General features: G+C 42.5%; 1 protein-coding gene across 1 annotated transcript in view; it reads right to left on the reverse strand.

Annotated features, from left to right (window-relative positions):
• iqsec2b (IQ motif and Sec7 domain ArfGEF 2b) overlaps positions 1-15,101 on the reverse strand; it is a gene marked incomplete at both ends in the record, with an annotated part of 130,277 nt that overhangs the window by 70,845 nt on the left and 44,331 nt on the right.

Raw genomic sequence — 15,101 nt, forward strand, 5'->3', positions numbered from 1 at the left:
TATAAGACGGGCGCATTGTTAGCTTGTAGATCAAACTTGTCAGTGAGTTTCGCGTTGTACTATGGAGTGTAAACTAGGGTAACTCCCGGGCAATAATACATCACAGCAAATGGAGGAGCGCTGCTGAGATCAACTCCACCTCCGCTAGGTAGCGAGTGAGTCAGCTGACATCTTTTGATCCACATATAATGACACGAAGAGGGAGAGCTGAGGAGACAGGCGACTCAACCGAGAGAAACTCATGCATAGTCAAACACATCCTGAACACAAATGTTGACAAAGTCATTAAACAAGGCAGAGAAAGAGAGACAGAGACACATGTAGGAAGAGAAATGTTATATCCTGTTCCCACCAGAAGTAGTGTGTAGGCTATAATATATGCATATTCTTTAGAATATGGGAAATCCTAATGCCAGGCAGTATATGAGTATGCCTTTCTGTTGGGGTTGTTTTTCTTTTCTGGTGTGACATGTTTGACATCACAAATGCACTAGATCACTGGTTCTAAAACAGTTTAATTTCAAGAACCAGCATAACCAGACATTCCAACTTTGAGATCATCATTTCCGGGAGGTCCCTTGTGCACGTGCGCGCAGCGCGTGTGCACCCGTTCGCCGCGTGAGCGCGAATAAAATATATATTTTTTCTCGGATTTTACTTATTTTTCTACAGTTAAAAATGGTTAAAAGCGGTTCTGCACGGCGGCGGAACCATTTTAGGCTTAATATAATCTGATTAATTTATAGTCGCAATCATTCATTTGCTGGATTGACAGTTCAACGACGAATTAGAACACATTTATTTGCATCACGGGTCGCAGATCCTGTTTCTAGACCGGATCCAGACGGATATGGCAGGCATTTGCGGGAGCGGCCGGGATTTCGGGGAGGTTTAGTGCCACTCGCGGGTGTGCGGGAGGAGACGTTGATTTCCGGGAGACTCCCGCAACATCCGGGAGACTTGGGATGTCTGCATAACTAAGTATACAAATGAAACCAAATGGACCCTTATGGGTCCATTTCGTTCTACCTTCCAGTGAAGTTGACAGGGGAGAGGAGGCTGCAGATGGGATTCCCTTAGCAACTAGTTGAGGGTTTGACCGTTTCATGCATCTGACTGGCTGTGACACTGGTTGGACACTGGCTGGGCCCCAACAGGCTTGGCTGTTATTATCTGTCTCTTGACAGGGGCCTGGTAAGGTGTGCTGGGGCGGGGGCAGGCACGTCTGGCTGCAGCCGGGGTTCAACAATGAATTAGGCGTTGTTCCAAGAGACAGGTTGAAGGCAGGTTTTTTTTCACCCTGGACTGGAGGCCAGAATGAGTTCCGTTGGAAGAGAGTTGGGGTTATCAATGCTGGGAGTTTATCATATCTCTCCCTTGAGCCATATATTTGATGTAAAAATATAGAGTACGAACGTAACCCCAGTTTTATGAAAATACAGTGTGAGCGAGACGTCTCGCCAAAACAACCCTTCTTGTATGCAGACGAGAAGGAAAGTGTTTGAGAACTGAAGGGCTGATCCACACTGGCATGACGTAACCTATGGTTTATAATGTTTGAGTCATGGTGGTGTCAAAAAATGAACCGGGGTGAACTTGAGCGTCCCACGTTGACATTGACTTCGGCAGTGGAGCACCCTTCATTAATTAAAACAGGAGCGCTCCCAGCGTTGGCGTTGACGCGACGCTCGACGCGCCCGGTGGAGCCGGGGGGGTAATGTGTCACCCACCTCCTTGTAGTATCTCTGTAGTGAGGGAACCATGCCCTTTACTGCGTCGCCTGTTCCTCGGTCGATCAGGCAGAGGAACAAAAAACCACAACAAGAATTGTATCTTCAAAAAGCATCAGAATTCCTGAGATCCATATGATTCAATTATTTAGTTTAGACGTTGTAGTTGTATATATATATATATATATATATATATATATATATATATATATATATTTTTTTTTTTTTTTTTTTTTCAACCTCAACCTCCACCAGGTAACGAGTCTGATCATTTGATCCGCATTTAATGACAGACAGAATGGGAGAGCTGAGGCAATAAGACAACCCAACAAAGAGAAACTCATGCATATAGTCAGAGCCTGGCTACAAAAGTAGAAAGTCAGGAATAACACACCAGATCAAATGTTTCAATTAACTCAGAGGATGACATTGTGGAGTATCCTGATTAGAGAGAGAGAGAGAGAGAGAGAGAGAGAGAGAGAGAGAGAGAGAGAGAGAGAGAGAGAGAGAGAGAGAGAGAGAGAGAGAGAGAAAAATAGACCACTTATCTTCAACAGTGGTGCATGAGTCACATCATAATGGAAATGGAAATTATAAATGTCCTCAAAATGCATTGAACCTGCGTCAGTGCATGCCGTTTTGATACCCCAATACTGCCACCTACAGTTGCAGACAGTGTGCACAATAAAGTTGGGCGTGATCCGTCGTGAGATTAGATCCAGACAGACAGACAGAAAGACATGCAGACAGACAGACAGACAGACAGACAGACAGACAGACAGACAGACAGACAGACAGACAGACAGACAGACAGACAGACAGACAAGACAAGACAAGACAAGACAAGACAAGACAAGACAAGACAGACAGACCACAATGGAAATAAGTCCCCATACATTTTTGTGTTATCCTTTTAGCCTCAATGTCTGACTGTACCCTGTGCTGTTTACCTTTCTGAAACAGACAGAGACAGACCTGCTGATAGAGGGCTATTTCCAGAGCCATGCCATAGAAAGAAAGAAAGAAAGAAAGAAACCTTTGACTATAATTGTGTCATTTGAGTCATTTGTTCCGGGAATGAATGCAGATTTCAATCTTTAACACTAAAGACAAAAGCCAGATATGAGTGGGTGTGAGTGGGTGTTAGGTGTTGTTGTTTTATTGTCAAAAGAATTCCCATCACTGTAATGTATTATTTAATCCATTGTGTTTCTCAATGTCGGGTCCTGGGTCCACCGGTGCCATGGCATTTGCCCGACATCTCGTTGTAACTACATCCCATTAATCAGAATCTGGTGAATGTTAACCTGGTAAAAGATACTTAGCTTAAACCTAAACCTAACCCTAACCTCAGTACAATTATGCCTAAACCTAAACCTAACCCAAACCCTAACCCTAACCTCAGTAAAACTATGGCTAAACCTAACCCTAACACCTAACCCTAACCAAAGTAGGACTAATGAGATGTAGGACTAATGAGATGTAGGACTAATGGGCAGTTCACGAATGTCTACCGAATGTTGTTTTATCATAACTATATTACCATGATAGTACTAGTAAGACACCTGAGGGTGGAATGCGACCTCAGGGTGACATGCGACCTCGCCCTAAAGGGCGAGGTCGCGCCAATTCTTGACTATCTGGCCAACCACAGCGTTTCTCTGACGATTCTAGTTGTTATCATTCTTAGGGGAGTTTGTTCATATTTTTGTGAGGGTATCAACCCTAGGAGACATGGGGAGAACATGCAAACTCCACACAGAAAGGCCCTATCGCCAACCCCACCTAGGGTGTGAGCGATAGGGCCTAAACATGGAGATGTGGAGAACACTATATATGGAGATAGTCCAGTCCATCATGTCATATGGGACTACCATCATAGACAGTAGCCATTGTTAGGCCGGAGTCAATGGCTGTCTGTCTGACTGTCTGTACAGGAAGTGATGTCACATGACATACTTTTTATGCCCATATATGAGTCATTCTGTACCATGTCTCCATGTTTAGGTCCAAATGACCAACGTCAAGCTTGACAAGGAGGATACCGCACATTGTACCTCATCCACCCTTTCTTCTCTCTCCTTTTGGTATCTTTATCCTCCTCCTCCTTTTTTTCTTTTTTATGCTTCTCTTTTTTTCACAGCCGCCCCCATATTTACTTTAGAAAATATATATTAAATTCTAAGAACGTTTCGAGTACCAGTTTGATACAAGAGCGAATACACTTCTGGAATCCTGTGCGTCGACTTAAAGTCGGATCCAGGCCTAATAACTTTATCTAGCCGCCCCCGTTGCCACCTCCTTTTCTTTTCTGAGACACATTGTACCTCATCCACCCTTTCTTCTCTCTCCTTTTGGTATCTTTATCCTCCTCCTCCTTTTTTTGTCTTTCTTAGTCTTGTGTATCCTTCTCTTTTGGCTACTGTCTATGACGGTAGTCCCATATGACATGATGGACTGGACTATCTCCATATATAGTGTTATCCACATTTCGTGTACACTGTAGCCGCCCCGTACAGGAAGTGATGTCACAACTCGCTGACATCACACTGACATCACAGAGGTTACGGAAGGAAGGAAGGACACTCAAGCGACACGTTTTTTCAGAGTATATGCGACCTTCGGTCGCAATAATGAAAAGTGAGTTCAGTTATAACTATATCATGATATACTACCTGATGAACATGAGAACTGTTCAGACCTCCTGCAGACCACATCCTGTTCAGGATGACACTTACAATTAAGTGGAAAGTTGCTCAATCTTACATTCCTTCTTAAAGAGAGAGTGTGTGTGTGTGTGTGTGTGTGTGTGTGTGTGTGTGTGTGTGTGTGTGTGTGTGTGTGTGTGTGTGTGTGTGTGTGTGAGTAAGTTTAGGCCCAGCAGGGGTCTAAAGTCTGTAATTCAAGAGATGGGACTGTCTGCTCTGTGTAAACTGTCTTGAGACAACTTTTATTGTTTTTTTTACTTTTAAGTTGAATTGAATTGAAGCGAGTATACAAATGGGACCACATGGGACCCATAAGGGCACTATATTGTTGAGTTCATTGGTTCTCAACCTTTTTAATTTCAAGGACCCCCACTTTGATATGCATTAGGCCACAAACTCCTAAAATCCACTTGGAAATCCGCAATCAAACATGCATTTTGCGGGAAGTAGGAAGAAAAAAAAATGGTTGCCAACTCGCGGAAACTCGGGCGTGGCATGAACAGACATCGGCCCAAACTCGGGAAACTCGGGGTGTGACAGTAGTAAATGAGTTAAAGACTTACAAATGTCTGTTAATGTGCTAATAAGTATATCATTTGGTTAATACGTTTCTTATTAAAAGTGTTTTATTAATTGTTAATAAAGTGTTTTATTTAGACATAGTTTATTAAGTGTTAACTTTCTTATTATTATGTTCCGTCCTCCGCATCATCAGCACCCACACCCTAGGTGGGGTTGGCGAAAGGGCCTTTCTGTGAGGAGTTTGCATGTTCTCCCCGTGCCTCCTAGGGTAGATACCCTCACAAAAAACATGCAGTAATCCTGGTCTCTATAATGCCTCCCCCTTGCCAGCCGGGGTGCCTGATGGAGGGGAAAGGAACTGGTCGGAATAACGTGTTCCTTCCATGCGCTATGTCCATACCGGGGAAATCCCCACTGTCAGGTGAAAAGAAGCAACTTGGACTACTCATGCATAGAAGGAAGCATGAGGTCAGTCCGTTGGAGGGAGAGCAGAGCCCAGAATTACATAGGCAATTGGCACTAGGTGAAAATGGGTTACAAAATCGCGGGACAAAAATTATATATATATAAAAAAAAATAACTTTCTTATTATCCTTTTATTAACATGTATAAACACCAGGGATGCCCAGATCGGGATCGGGAGATCGGGGCCGATTTCAAAAGATCGGAATCGGGAGAAAAATATCGGAAAACACCTTGTCTTTATATATTTAAAGAATATATAAGCTGATGAGCTTTATTTTTTATTTGTTTTGATACAATGCTGCACCAAGTGAAAAAAGAAGCTTGGATAGAATGGATACTGTTATTTAAATAAAATAAAATAAAACTTAAAGGACAACATAAAAGCATTTTTCTTTTCTTTTTCCTTAACTCATACAGTGCCAGGCGACTTTTAGAGCAACTTTCTCACTATGGGCTTCCCTGCCAAGCGACTTTGGGCGACTTTTACTTAGAAAAAAAAAAAAAAAAAAAATTTTTTTTTTTTTTTTTTTTGGACCCCATTAAATCTAGTAAACATGATTTCAATCGCGATTTTGCATGTTCCACCCCCATACAACCCCATCTTTATACAGGGCAGCCATCTTTGTTTACATAACATGTAAAACATAATGGCTATTATCTCAAGAATGCCTGAACGGATTTCCAATCTTTTTTTTTTGTTTGAAAGCTGTGAACAGCCTGCACAAACATGGTGCATGATCTGTGCATGGGTGTGCATGATCTGTGCACTACAAATTACATGGAAGTCTATGGAGAGGGCTGGCACTAATGCCACTCGAGGGCATTTTTAATTGGCAGTAAGTGAGTTAATGCATTGCCGAAAGATCGGATCGGGAAGGATCGGGATCGAATCGGGAGCAAAAATATTTGACACATATAAAGGCCCATTCCCACTGGGCCAGATAACAGATAAAAAAAATCTCTTTCTCCAGATATTTTTCCATTCAAAGTGGATGGTAGATACAGATAAAAAATATATCTGCCACTGATATTTCTTTTATCTGTGGAAGATTTTATTTTTATCTTTGTCTACCATCCACTTTGAATGGAAAAATATCTGGAGAAAGAGATTTTTTGGCCCCGTGGGAATGGGCCTTAAAGGTTTATAGGTTTCTTATAAGTGGTTTATTAATTGTTATGTAAGTATCTTATACATAGTTTAGGTGTAAATTAAGGTTTAATAACTTTCTTGTAAGTGTTAATTAACTGTTAATAGGTATCTTATTAACTGTTAATTCATGTTTATTAATGGTACCTTAATTTAAAGTGCTACCGTGAGTTCAGTTATAACTATATCATAGGAAAAGGTACAGTTTCATGACGGTACAGTTCACTGGTACAAGGTCTACTAAAAGGAGATCCATGAAAAGACTAAGCTTATTTCCACTGGAAACCATTGAAGTATCTCATATAACATTGAATGACAGACAAATAGAACACGGTACTATGCAGTAGATATGTAAAGAAAAACAAAAAAGAAGACAGTAAGTCTAAACAAACAGTATATACAAAGAAGGGGCAGGGGAGGGTAGGGTTGGGCTAGGTTCATTTTTTACCAGTTGCGAACGGCTGCTCAAGCTCAAGCATCTCCAGTAGGAGCGAGATCATTTAGCGACCTACAACTGGGTTGCAACCCAGTCGGTAGTTTTCACCGACTGGGTCGCTAAATCCACCGACTGGGTTGCTAAATCTACCGACTGGGTCGCTAAATCTACCGACTGGGTTGCTAAATCTACAGACTGTGTCGCTAAATTTACCGACTGGGTCGCTAAATCTACCGACTGGGTCGCTAAATCTACCGACTGGGTCGCTAAATCTACCGACTGGGTCGCTAAATCTACCGACTGGTAACCCAGTCGGTAGATTTAGCGACCCAGTCGGTAGATTTAGCGACCCAGTCGGTAGATTTAGCGACCCAGTCGGTAAATTTAGCGACACAGTCTGTAGATTTAGCAACCCAGTCGGTAGATTTAGCAACCCAGTCGGTAGATTTAGCAACCCAGTCGGTGAAAACTACCGACTGGGTTGCAACCCAGTTGTAGGTCGCTAAATGATCTCGCCCTCTCTCAGCATCAAGCATCTTGAACATCCTGTTCAAGATGACACTTACAATTTAGCTCAAGCTCAAGCATCTTGAACATCCTGTTCAAGATGACACTTACAATTTAGTGGAAAGTTCCTTCTTAGAAAGAGTATGAGTGTGTGTGTGTGTGTGTGTGTGTGTGTGTGTGTGTGTGTGTGTGTGTGTGTGTGTGTGTGTGTGTGTGTGTGTTTGTGTGTGTGACACAGTATAGTTTAGGCCATCCAAAAAGGCAGTATGTGCGCTCTGCAAAGTGCTCTTTCTAAACTTGAGTTAGTATGCATATTTCTGTAAACTTTTATTTCACCTGTCCTGGAGTAACCCTTTCTGCCTGTACATTTCTATGTAACCCCAAAAGTCCATTGAGTTACAGTTTGTATTGTATTGTATTGGAGTGGTGTGGATGAGACATCCCCTTGTTCTATTTCTTCTTTTTTACTCTTACTTTTACATTTACTTGTCTTTCAAGTATTTTTAAAGGATGTACTCTTGAATACTTAAGTACATTTAAAAGCAAGTACTTTTTACTCTTACTTGAGTAACATTTTGACTGAGCTACTTTTAGTAGTGGACTAGATTTTGACCAGGAGTATCTGTACTCTTTATACTGGAGTACTGGGGTTGAGTACTCTCTCCATCTCTGCCAGACCATTATGTGTAGACTGTAGACCATGACGAATGTTGTTGTTTTATCATAACTATATTACCATTACATTATAATGATTAGTGAGTTATAACTATATCATGATATACTAACTGATGTTCACATGAGAAAAAACAACAACTTTTCAGACCTCCTGCAGCTTAAGACATACCACATCCTGTTGAAGAGAGAGAGAGAGAGAGAGAGAGAGAGAGAGAGAGAGAGAGAGAGAGAGAGAGAGAGAGAGAGAGTGTGTGTGTGTGTGTGTGTGTGTGTGTGTGTGTGTGTGTGCGTGCGTGCGTGCGTGCGTGCGTGCGTGCGTGCGTGCGTTAGGGTGTTAGGGCGTTATCGACTCAAGGTTGTTTTTTGGAGCTGTGTGAAGCACAGGCTCCCTATACGTGGCCGTGTGGGTGTGTCTGTCTGTCTGTCTGTATGTAGCCTGAACTTCCTAAACTTCGGCACGCCACTAGTCCCACAGTTTTGCCACCACACACTCGCGCCATATGTCAAATCGACCGGCTTACTCGGGAATCGTGGGCTATTACTTTTCTAAGAGAAAGGTTCTATAGTTTAATTGATATTAATTTATTAGTGAATTAATTTTCCCCATTGACTTATAATGGGAATCGCAAAAACTCACATTCAATTATTTGTCTCTCGCAAACCATAGGGGCTAGAGTTTCAAGACTTGGAGAGGAGGTTCATAATGATTTCAAGGATTAAATAAAAAATAATTGTGTCATTTGGCCGCATGGTGGCGCCATAACACCCCACTTTACGTTTTGGCCTGTAACTCTTGAACCGTAGGTCGGAGAATTAAAAATATTTTTTCCCTGGATTCCTTGGGTCATGACGCATCTCCCCATATAGGCCACGCCCATTTGCGCCATGATAGATTTTCCGCCATCTTGAATTTTCTCCAAAACACACTTTTTGCTCCTTTTCCTACATATTTTCTTCAAATGTCACAAAAATCGGTACACATGATCCACACACACACACACACACACACACACACACACACACACACACACACACACACACACACACACAGCTCCACTTCACACGGGTGTGATTTTTTTTTTTCAAGTTGAATTGAATTACAGTAAAGTTGAAGTTGAATGACGTCGTCATACTGACGGGGAAGGGGGGTGGGGGGAAGAACCACACTGACTGAAAAACCACATGGAAAAACCACATTGACACACTGCTGTTCAACTTGAGCAACTTCTGTGTCATTCAATATACATTATTATATTATAAATCATAGTAGGCCTACCTTTAGCCCTATAGCCAGGTTATTTGAAAATAGGCGATCTACAAGCTCACAGCGTGTTGCGCTGCGACGCATCTATGATCACAGCAGCTGCATGATCAAGCCTAATTAATTTATTCTCTGTCCCGCGACGGTGTTGCATGCAGAGAAAAGCAGACCTCCAAGCTCTCATAACGGGCACATCCGCGACGCAATGTGAAGCTTGTAGCCTTCAGTCAGCTGTTATCAGCGTGCAAAATAACAATTGATTACATGAAACAGGCACCTAGGCATGAAGTCTCAAATGTCTCTTTTTCTTTTTTTTCCTTCAACTTTCGACTTTCCCTGATGGCAGTCGACCTGTGTAATCAAGTCGATTGAGTCGATTTGTAGAGTTTTTGGTTAATGCCCTAGCACGCCTGCGTGCGTGCGTATACTCCAGGGGGCCAGTTATCCGGATTTAAAATGAAGCAAACACAGAACTAAAAGTTCCTATGATTGGCCGCTAGTTGCGCTGTTCTGGCACCAGAAGCAACATGTTCTCCATAGGATTCCATCCATTTCCCCCGAACTTTTACATGTGATTTTCTTACCTTAATAAACATTGTCATAAATACTTTATGGTTCCTGTCGTTTAAAGCCTCGTTTCAATCACCATGATATGCGTTTTGTGAAAATATAGTCCAATCTATATTATAATTGATGTTAAAGCAAGGTATGCTGTAGGAGGGGCTTGTGATCATAGGCTTGTGATGATTCTTCTTAGTGTGCTTTATTTTCGGCAAGCTCAAGACAATGTCCCATGTATCCCTGCGGTTGCATGTGACCATTGGCAGCCAATAGCATTCCAATTGGGTACCAGTAAACAATGATGGCGACACCCATATGAGGAGAATTTTTTTTCTCCTCATATGGATTGACGGACAGACTGACAGCCGATGGAAGTTTTGATCAGGCTCGGCCCCAGGAAATAATAAGCAGGGGGGCCTTACATTTTCCAGGGTGGGCACTATATATATATATATATATATATATATATATATATATATATATATATATATATACTGTATATATATATAAATGCTCACCTATACAATAAACAGCAACACAGTTGCCAACAACATCTCTGGCAGGAGAGGAATCATTAAAATAATGGTCATAGATATTTGCATGCATTCGTTAACCCAGCAAATAGCCAAATCTGAGCATATTTCAATCCATAAGGCCAAATCTCATAAGAGTATGCCTTTAAAAGCCATTTATACAACTAGAATCTTTACACACATGCTTCCAGATAATTCATGATATAATTCCACTGCGCAAAGGTCATTTCAATAATTCAATTGAGCTCTCACTCAGTCTGTGCTGGACTGGTCTGAAAAGAGCTTATCAGCTCCCAGTTTAAACTATATGCTATAACATGACATACATGACATACAGTAGGCTATGTCCTCACCTAGCCTACTGCACTCATCCACATTCCTGCTACTTGGCGATTTTCACACCTTACTCCCATAGAAATGCAAATGTTGGCACCCCATTGAATAGAGAAAAATCAACGCCCATGAGTCATTGTTTTAATAATGTAAAACATCTCCACGGCGGGAGGGGGAAAGCACTGCACTCTGTGTATTAGGCACAGTGTTGCCAGACGTACGATAATTATCGTATCTGTACGATAATTTGACCCCCTGTACGATGTACGATCAATAATTCCAAAAATGCCCAAATGTACGATAATTTCGGCATATCATCAAAAAGAGCGTGAATTCACTATTTTCCCTGGCTGCTGATCTGGGATCTGGTTTGGCTTCTCAAAATAAGCCAGGAAATCAGTCAATCTGACCCTAGATCTGTACTTGGAGGCATTAAAAACACTGGTTGCATCTTTCCAGACCAGTTTCAGGCTTTTATTTGTGTATAAAAGCTCCAAGAAGTTGCCTGCCTCCACACAGCATATCTGATGCGTTTTTGTCACGCAGGAGTCTAAAACAAGGTAGTTTCTTACACTAAAGATGCATTTTTTGGTGAAATTACGTTTTCACGCGAGTGATTTCTCTTTTTTTGGCCGTGTACGATAGTTTCATGTCAAATACGATAATTCTGAACCTCCGGTACGATAATTCAACATTTCCCATCTGGTAACACTGATTAGGCATTCACTCAGACATCATCACAAGAGTGTGTCCATAATCGGCTAGTTTTGGCTACTATTAGGTTAACATTATCCTAATACTGTAGTCACCATCTCCACGGCGGGAGGAACGTTGAAAAACAAGGTTAAAAGTAATCACCAACGACAACAACCTATTGAGCATTAATGAATAGGCTCGCCATCTCCACGGAAGGGAAAGGGAGAAGAGAAGGGGAAAAAGGTCTACCTGCGCTGGAACAACCGGCATAGTTTCACTACTAGGCTATCGTCTTCATCTGTCCCCTCACATTTAGATGGCTTTTTGAGTCAGTTATTTCCATTCTCTGTTGTTCTCTCACTGACTGAAAATATTCGAATTTCCCAGCACAACAACACTGGTAATGACGCAAAGCGTCGCACGCCAGATGACTGAGGTGAGATCATGTGCTACAGCAAAACAAATCCGACTCGGTGCAGGGCCGGCTCCAGTGTGCTCAATATTTTCTATTAATTAATTTGAAGATGTATATATTTATAATAATCACAAAGAACATAAAAATAACATATTTAAAGCCTGTAAAACATATTAAAAATAATTATGTTGTAGGGTACTACTGCCCAATCTGAACTGGAGGGGCACAAAGGGCAATCTGGGGGGGCCTGGCCCCCCAGGGCCCCCCCGTAGGGCCGGCCCTGGTTTTGATAGTAACTGCGAACTGACGGTCGCAATTACATTGTTACATACAGTATTATATTTGAGGCGAAAAGGCCTTTGCTGCAAAAACGAAAAGAAAAAAAAAGAAAAAAACCCCACAGGGCCCAGAGGGTGTGGGCGGGGAGGAATGGGTGGGGGTGATAAGTTCAGGTGTGAAGTCAGTAAGTCACTGCCTTCGCAGAGGAAGAGGGTGGATGATGAACACATCATTTCTAATTTAAATAATCTAATCTAATCTCATATGTCCTGCCCAAAAGTCTTTGGGCCGATCGAACGAACGTAGTCTGAAGATGAACTAGAATGGCTGAGGACGTGTACGCCGTACCAGACCTGACAAAGAAGGTCAGATATGGCCAAAGGGGGAGGCAGCAGGAGATGGAGGAAAGAGGAGAGAGAGTGGAGATGATAGTACCCATCTATGGCTCTGCAGACGACCTTGACCCTGACCATGACCCTGAGACACAGCAGGATGCTGTACAGCAGAACACAGCACAACAGCACCATGGAGGTAAAGTCAATTCTACAATGATTAACTATTATACATAATCTATGGATGTTACGCAAGATCAGTGGTGTACTGGTGGTGGGGGAGGGGGGGGGGATACAAGAGTGTATGAGAGTGTACATATACCTTGTGGGTCCCATTTATTCTGTAACGATACAATCTTTGACAAGGAGGCTAGCAGCCTACATGAATAACACCAGTCACATTGTCATGAAAGGAATACGTTGGTACAGCATATTAATTTAGCCCATTACCGACGTGCGCAGTGCGTGTTCGAGTTGGCTGCACTAAAATAAAGCATTTTATACATTTATCCATGGACGGACATATTGATGATGACCCCTGAACTGTGAACTCTGAAAATGATCATACATGTATTTGTTGGTCAACTTCATGTGATAGTTCACTCAAAAATTACAAATTGTCAATTAGTTTCATATACAGTAGACTGTACTGTATGTAATTATAGTAATGTTTGCACCGTCAACCATCTGTTTAACCCTTATGAACCACCCACTAAGGCCCAGCACTCACCTGTTTTACCCTATACTACACCATCCGCATTACATGTCATAGATGTTGATGATGTATCAACGCCACTCTATATTTGATATTATTTGTCAACTAAGAACATACCGGTACATTGCTTATTATCTATCATAAAGGGTTAGGGTTAGGGTTAGGGTTAGGGTTAGGGTTACCCTAACCCTAACCCTAACCCTAACCACTGAAGTATCCTCATATGTTTTTCAGCCTTTGATGAGTGGAGGAAGAAGAATGGTTTTAAAGCTGCTGCAGCGTGTCTGGGGGTGCTGTGTGTAATCCTATTTGCTGTCATCACTGGCCTGGCCAGACGCAGTGAGTGCCATTCTATAACTAGATATTATTGTTCCCGAAGAAACAATGTGGGCCCGCTTCAAGCCAAAACAATATGGAGCATGACAGTGGGTGAGGTTAACTGGCGAAAAAATAAAATAAAAAATAAAAATAAAATCCATTAATTTTACCCACCAGTAAGGCTCCCTAATCGGGAGATAAGCGACCGTAGGTCACTTATCTCCACAAATAGGGCAAAAATGTGTTTTGCGAAAATCTTCCTGATCCATGTTGATGACATGAGTGTAGACATACTGTGTAGTGATTTTCGTGATTTTAGGGCAAAATCTGTAGGAGCAGTGTCCAAAAATGTGTTTTTAAAAATCGGCCTGGAGGTGGCGCTATATGGGACAGATTCATGTTGATGGGATGAGTGTAGACATACTGTGTACCGATTTGCGTGATTTTAGGGCGAAAATTGTAGGAGCAGTGTCCAAAAATGTGTTTTGCAAGAATCGGCCTCATGGTGGCGCTAGAAGAGGGCCATGTGAGAAATGAGGGGTGGGGTCTCCGCGCCGGCAAGGCGGACGAATAGGTACCGGCCCCGGCTGTCCCGGTCGCTCCTAGCCGGAGTTACGGCATTTTATGTGAGCTGCAGTGTAGGGGGTCCTCCACTGGGGGCGCCACCACTTTTGCATCCGTTCTGGAGCACCAGGAGTCGGTGGTCCCCGGGAATTCCCCGTGAGCAGCCCTGTTGGGGTGGTCATTTGGTCATGTTTGCGCATTTGGTCATTCTTTACATCTGGGGGTCCCCCAGGGACCTGGGGGTCCCTGGAGCTCCGGGGGTCCTTGGAGGTTGTAGTTTGGCAGCCAAGGAACGTGTGTGCAAAATTTGGCATGGATCGGGGCAACGGTTGCGGAGATATAAGCAGGGAAAAAGTGTGACGTGTGAGGTGTGACAGACAGACTGACAGACAGACGGAGGGACGGACGGAGTTACACTTTGTGGTGGTTTTGATAGTAAAGTGCGACCTACGGTCGCAATAACAATTATTTTAGAATCAAGCCATACAGGATGTCAGTGAATCATGACCATAATACCTTTGATCCTGTGACCCCCCCCCCCCCCCCCCCCCCCTCCCTCGAAAATGGTCTATAAATAGTTTGGAGAACTAACGACCGATAAATGGGTTTAAAAGTGTTATTACACTGATTGTATCTGTTCTTGTATTGAGGTAAATGTTTATCCCCCAATATCATGAAGGCCAATTTGACTTTTGGGATACAGAAATAAGTCGGTGTGTCCAAAGTTGTAGTTACTGCACTCTGTCGATGAACACTTTCCAAACATCCCAAAAGTTGTATGTAAAATTCAACATATTCCTGCTTCTTACAGATTCTGAACTGATTAAAGTAAACACCATTCTGACCAAACTGACCAAAGACCTGGACCAGCTACAATCCAAATATGACAACCTGACCAAAGACC

Source organism: Nannobrachium achirus, assembly GCF_963921795.1.
Source record: "Nannobrachium achirus genome assembly, chromosome: 9".
Taxonomy (NCBI): Eukaryota; Metazoa; Chordata; class Actinopteri; order Myctophiformes; family Myctophidae; genus Nannobrachium; species Nannobrachium achirus.